The sequence below is a fragment of the Cetorhinus maximus genome, chromosome 2, assembly GCF_964194155.1.
Source record: "Cetorhinus maximus chromosome 2, sCetMax3.hap1.1, whole genome shotgun sequence".
Classification (NCBI taxonomy): domain Eukaryota; kingdom Metazoa; phylum Chordata; class Chondrichthyes; order Lamniformes; family Cetorhinidae; genus Cetorhinus; species Cetorhinus maximus.
In genome coordinates, this window is record NC_135880.1 from 216,082,150 (window position 1) to 216,089,588 (window position 7,439).

Consider the following 7,439-nt stretch of genomic DNA (forward strand, 5'->3'; position numbering starts at 1 on the left):
CTACAAGGCACAAGTCAGGATTGTGGTTGAATATTCTTCATTTGCCTGGATGAGAGCAGCTCCAACAACACTCAAGAAGCTTGACACTGTCCAGTACAAAGTAGCCTGTGTGATCAACACCCCATCCACTACCTTAAACACTCACACCCTCCACCACCTGTGTACACAATGCACTGCAGCAACTCGCCAAGACTCCTCCAACAGCACCTTCCAAACCTGTGACCTCCATCATCTAGATGAGCAAGGGCAGCAGGTGCATGGGAAGTCCACCAGCTGTAAGTTCCCCTCCAAGTCATACACAGTCCTGACCTGTTACTATACCATCATCCCTTCACTGCTGTTGGGTCAAAACCGTGAAACTCCCTCCCTAACAGCACTTTGGGTGTACCTACATGAGATGGACGGCAGTGATTCAAGAAGGGGGCTCACCACAAGCTTCTCAAGGGCAATCAGGGAAGGATACAAATGCTGGTATTGCCAGCAATGCTCACAGCACAGGATCAAATAAAACAAATTTGGAGTCCCATACTGCCAGATTAAACTGTTACACCCTATACTGAAAGAGGAAGGGGAAGTGGAGGGCAGTTATTCATGCAATAATGACAAAAAACAATACCAATTGTTGAGGGTGAGGTTGAAGGAGGCAATATTTCTTCCTTTTACCTCCCACTGGGGAACCTTTTCAGGAAAAATCTAAATGAATGCCCTTCTTTAAGCATTTTGAAAACCATATATGAAACAGGCTAGTAAATTTTGAATTAAAAGTAAATTGCTTCCTTCCTAGCCAGGGACAGACTAACTACATGATTTGCATGACCATTTCCCTTCCTGTTGACACATGCACAAATGCATTGAGCTGTTAAGCATCTCAACCACAAACCAGCAGCCTTCACAACCTGGTGCCATGGTAACAAATGACCGTTCATTTTCTGACTTCCGGAAGGACATCAATGCTGGCGAGATTGCAAATGAACAGCTACAGCTAAATCTATAATGTCCATGATTTTAATAGTTGTAATATTTTTAAAAATCTACACCTGCATATTGTCAGATTTCATCAATGTTTTTGTGTTTAATCTGCTGTAAAACCTGATACACAAGTCACACCATCATGCATGTTTTCATATCAGTATACATTGCTGCAACTAATAACTTTGACCACTGTTGAGGCACAAACAAGAGCGATATATAATTTATGAAACACTGACACTTCAAATCATTGACATTCTTGCTCTAAATATATTTTTTCCTATTTCTAAAAGTCAGTACAAAATTAATTTGAGATTATCATAAATGCAAAATGTTATTTTTCAGTAATCCTAATGAAACATTTACACACCTAGTTCATTTTCAGTAACTCCAGCTGATGCAATCTGCTACTACAAACACAGGGTCTGTTTTTTGCAAGTCATTTCTTACTTTTCTCCCTCGATCCTGTTCCAATAAAACTGACGACCACCCAACTTCCTGGCTGCTATGGCAGTTGATATTGTTAATAGTTCTCTCTTCTCGGGTATTGTCCTTCTTGCCTTCAAATTTTCTGTCATCAACTTCTCTTCAGAAAACCAACCCTTGACCCCATCCATCCTTGCAAACTACAGGCCCATTTCCAACCACTCTTTCCTCTCCTAGGTCATTGCAAGTGCTACCACCTCCCAAATCCATGTACATCTTTCCCAGGACTATAGTTTTGTGGTTCCCACGCTGCTTCATAAAATTTGACAACATATTCTAGCTTTACATCACCTATAACTTGATCTGTTTGGATTGAGCTTCTGAATTCAGATGATTAATGAAAATTAGAAATGCTAAAGGTCCCAAAATGAATTGCTGTGAGCACCGTACAGTAGCCAGCACTCCCCTCATCCTGACACAGCTTCTCTAACAGGTATCCCCACATTCAGTCAATATTTCGCTCACTGTCAGGTTTGTTGCCTTAAATCCCATCACTAAGCACATTTGGAACTTTGAAATCACTACAAATAGGAAATACTTTATAATATACAGACATTCTCTTCCCCAGAGAGCCATAGGGGCAGGGTCATTGAGTATTTTTAAGGCAGAGGTAGATAGATCCTTGACTAACAAGGAAGTCAAAGGGTAAACAGGGTAGGCAGGATAGTGATGTTGAGGCCACAATCAATGCGGAACAGGCTCAACGGGCTGAAGGGTCTACTCCAGCTCCTAATTCGTATGTTCATATATTCCAAATTCCACTTGTGATGCCACGGAAAAAAATGCTCCAACTAACATGTTAATCCTTGTGCAGTGTACACTTATTCTGGTTTGGCCAAATATAGCAAATTAACATTCCTGTACCAACTCAAGCTAAGGACAGTCAAAATTGAAGAACAAAATGAGGCTAATCTGTCACATTTTTGAGCGGGTAACCATTAACATGGCACTGAAAGATAGTTGGTTATCTGAGCTTTGGTTCCTCCCTATGTCTTAGGTACTGGGGAATTTAAAAAAAATGGGGGGAAAGGTAATTAAAAGAAAGTATTTTTTAAAAACTAATTAAAAATTATAGTCTCCACGTGTGTCTGTTTATTCACATGACACCTTTGAAAGAGTTCCATGTTACTGAATTGGTTACCTTGACTGGTCATTGTTGGTGAAGTTAGATGATGAGGAATTTTCTTCAACATACTTTAAGGTATTCAAGATCAGACATTGCTCATATAAATTAGGTTTGCAGAAGGTTCAAAGAGATTTAAAAGCTCATGTTGATCTTTGAAACTAAAAGCATGTAAAATTGGAAGCATTATAAAAGTTAAGTTCTTTAAAATCAAAATACAAGTAAATTCAAGTGAATCACAACAGTTAACTTAATAACTTAAGGATTATAGTACCTGAAAGGTTATTGAAATTTGCAAGAGATGACTGGTGGGCAAAAGTGGCAAATACACACTGCCATTCACTGCAGGCCTCTCCAGAACTGAGGTAAAAGCACCCTAAGGAATTGCCTGAGACTGTAGCAGCCTGTTATCCATTGAGGCAGATTGCCTGATTTTAGGTTCCTGTCACAGAGGGACAACTCTAACAGTTGTGTTGAATACAAATATTACACTTCACTTTGTTAATGAATACTTTAATCAATTGCTTAATATAGTTCTTTGATTACTTACGGAGAGTTTTTCAGGCGTGCACATTATTCGAGAATTCGTACTGCTGCAAGTCAGATCTGCAGCAGTTTGGATTAGCCTGCACAATTTACTTCAACACTAAAGGGAGGAGAAAGACATTTAGAAGACTCAAATTTCAGAGTTGATCTTTTGTACATTTTTAGAACTTACACCTATTTTCCTAAACAAAAACAAAATTACCTGGAAAAACTCAGCAGGTCTGGCAGCATCGGCGGAGAAGAAAAGAGTCGACGTTTCGAGTCCTCACGACCCTTCAACAGAACTGAGTATAGTTAGGAGAGGGGTGAAATATAAGCTGGTTTAAGGTGGGGGGGGGGAAGAGAAGTCGAGGGGGGTGGGTGGTTGTAGGGACAAGCAAGCAGTGATATGAGCAGATAATCAAAAGATGTCACAGACAAAAGGATCAAAGAGGTGTTGAAGGTGGTGATATTATCTAAGGAAATGTACTAATTAAGAATGGATGGCAGAACACTCAAGGTACAGCTCTAGTGGGGGTGGGGTGGAAAGACTGACAAGGTATTAGTTATAGATTTAAAAATAATGGAAATAGGTGGGAAAAGAAAAAATCTATATAAATTATTGAAAAAAACAAAAGGGAGGGGGAAGAAACGGGGTGGGGATGGGGGGAGGGAGTTTAAGATCTAAAGTTGTTGAATTCAATATTCAGCCCGGAAGGCTGTAAAGTGCCTAGTCGGAAGATGAGGTGCTGTTCCTCCAGTTTGCGTTGGGCTTCACTGGAACAATGCAGCAAGCCAAGGACAGACATGTGGGCAAGAGAGCAGGGTGGAGTGTTAAAATGGCAAGCGACAGGGAGGTTTGGGTCTTTCTTGCGGACAGACCACAGGTGTTCTGCAAAGCCGTCGCCCAGTTTGCGTTTAGTCTCTCCAATGTAGAGGAGACCGCATTGGGAGCAACGAATGCAGTAGACTAAGTTAGGGGAAATGCAAGTGAAATGCTGCTTCACTTGAAAGGAGTGTTTGGACCCTTGGACGGTGAGGAGAGAGGAAGTGAAGGGGCAAGTGTTGCATCTTCTGTGTGGGCATGGGGAGGTGCCATAGGTGGGGGTTGAGGAGTAGGGGGCGATGGAGGAGTGGACCAGGATGTCCCGGAGGGAACGATCTCTACGGAATGCCGCCAGGGGGGGTGAAGGGAAGATGTGTTTGGTGGTGGCATCATGCTGGAGTTGGCGGAAATGGCGGAGGATGATCCTTTGAATGCGGAGGCTGGTGGGGTGATAAGTGAGGACAAGGGGAACCCTATCATGTTTCTGGAAGGGAGGAGAAGGCGTGAGGGCGGATGCGCGGGAGATGGGCCGGACACGGTTGAGGGCCCTGTCAACTACCGTGGGTGGAAAACCTCGGTTAAGGAAGAAGGAGGACATGTCAGAGGAACTATTTTCCTTCCTGGTCCCATACAAGCTGAAAACAGATCCCTCTCCAAATGAGTGACTTGAAGGGGAACTTCCATGTGGTGGTCTTCCCATGTATCTGCTACCCTTGTCCTTCTAAAATGGTAGTGGTTGTGGGTTTGGAAGGTGCTGTCTAAAGAGCCTTGGTGAATTCCTGCAGTGCCTCTTGTATATGGTTCACACTGCTTCTCCTGTGCGGTGGAGATGAAGGGAGTGAATGTTTGTGGATGGGGTGCTAATCGAGCAGACTGCTTTGCCCTGGACGGTCACAAGCTTCTTGAGTGTTGTGGGAGCTGCACTCATCCGGGCAAGTAGGGAGTATTCCATTACACTCCTGACTTGTGCCTTGTAGATGGTGGACAGGCTTTGGGGAGTCAGGAGGTGAGATACTCGTTGCAGGAGTCCTGGCCTCTGACCTGGTCTTGTAGCCACAGTGTTTATATGGCTAGCCCAGTTCAGTTTCTGGTCAATGGTAACCCCCAGGATGTTGATAGTGGGGGATTCAGTGATGATAATGCCATTGAACATCGATGGTTAGATTCTCTCTTGTTAGAGATGGTCATTGCCTGGCACTTGTGTGGCACAAATGTTACTTGCCACTTGTCAGCCCAGGCCTGGATAATGTGCAGGTCTTGCTGCATTTGGACATGAACTGCTTCAGTATCTGAGGAGTTGCGAATGGTGCCTAACATTATGCAATCATCAGCGAACATCCCACTTGTGACCTTATGATGGAAGAAAGGTAATTGATGAAGCAGCTAAAGGTGGTTGCATCAATCAGTTTTTTGCCCATCCCATGGTCCCAATCGAAGGCATCATCTGTGACTGTGACAGTGAAACACTAAACCTCCTCATCCTTCTTGACCTGTCTGCAGCCTTTAACACAACTGATCATAATATCATCCTCCTTCTACACCTCACCTCCACCATCTATCTGAATGGGATTGGCTATCCAGTGATAGTCAGAGAATCTCATGAAATGACATCTCTGCACCCCCCCCATACAGATGTTTCTGAGATCTAAACTTGGTTGCCCTAAATCTCCTATTTCTCAGCTGCATGCTTCCCTTGGGAGGCAACATCTGAAGGCATGATGTCAAATTACACATGCTGATGACACGCAGCACTATCTCACCATCAGCTCTCTCAGTCGCCCTTATGTCGTCAACTCCAGGCCTGAATCAGCCACAACTTTCTCCAGTTCAACAATGGGAAGATAAAAGCCATTGTCTTCAGCCGCCATCTCAAACTCTGTTTTCTTGCTACCAATTCCAACCCTTCCCTGGTCAAATTGAACCAGACTGTTTGCGATCTCAGCATTCTATTTGACCCTGAGCTGAGCTACTGGTCCCATATCCTATCCACCACAAAGAACACCTCCTTTCGCCTCTGACTGTGCCATGACTCACTTCTAATGAAACTCTTTTCAAAGCTTTTGTTAGCTACAGGCTCAAGCATTCCAATGTTCTCATTGCCAGAATCTCTTCTTCCTTCTTTTCAAAAAGTCTGCTACCTGCATTTAGCTCACACCAAGTCCCATTCACCCTGTGCTCATTGACCTACATTGCCTCCCAATCTATCAATGTTAAAATTCTTATCCCCATATTCAAATTGCTCCTCCTTATTCCAGTAACCTCTTCCAACACTACAACCCTCCAACAATTGCACTGTGTGTCCCCCATTCCCTTCATCCCACCTGTAGCCATCAGGGCTCTAAGCTCTGGAATTCCTTCCCTCAACCTCTCTCTCTTCCTTAATGGACTGTCCTTATTACCTGCCTCTTTGACCAAGCTTTTAGTCACCCATTCAAATATTTTTCTTTAGCGCAGCGTCAATTTTTGTCTGATCACAAAACTGTGCTATGCCATAGGACATTTAACTTCATTAAAGGCACTAAATAAATGCAAGTTGCAGTTGTTCTATCCAGCTGAAAGAGTATATTTAAAGTCATATAGAAGTTACAATAATTAACTCATGCATTGCAATACTCCCCTGAATTAGAGTTTTATTGTATGGTTGTGTTGGGTAACAGAATTAAAGCATTCATTTTACTGCATGCTGTGGGAACTTGCTCAAAGCACATCTTCCAAATAGAACAATGCACCAGTTTACCTTACACCATGTGATCCAGTCTGAGGGAAATTAGATTTGTTATAATAAATAGGCAAAATTGACATTTCCTGAAGCTAAAAAAATTACTGCATTCTTATTAACCAGTTAGACATTATAAGACTGTGTGTTGAAATAGGAGGAAGTCTGCTATCAGCCATGAAAAAAACTGCCAACACTCTATTTAGTTTCATACATAAAATAGCATTTAAATGAGCCATTTATCAGCCCCCGTGAAACTGCGTTTTAGCAATAAGCTGCCTTCACAACTTAAAGGGCAAGGGGGAGAATTGGAAAAGAATTTTAAAAATAAGACCGAAGAGTCCCTTTTTGACTTAGTGCGACTAAATCATATAGACCAGATTCAGCCTGCACTGGTTTAATTAATCGCTACCCGGGGCAGCAGCGAAACCATTACCGATAGGGGAAACATTCTTGGGTCAAAAAAAGAGGGGGGGGGGAGGGGGAGGTGGAAGTCAATCAGGTTTCTTGCATTTTATATTTTAATGCTATGATTCTTCGCTGGAATACCGAGTGAGAGCAGTCTCTGAAAGGACCCATGGTGGAATCACCAGCTGGCAGGCATTCACTGACAAGGCATGGATCTCAGCTCGATGATGACCACTTCAACTGCAAGCCTCAATGCTCCAAAGGAAGAGGGGTAAGTTGTAAAGATTGGAAACACCATTCATTCAGTTAACGCCACGCATTTTAATATTTACCAATTTCTCTGCGAAGCTGTGACCGCAGACGTCGGGGACTCAATTCACAGCTGA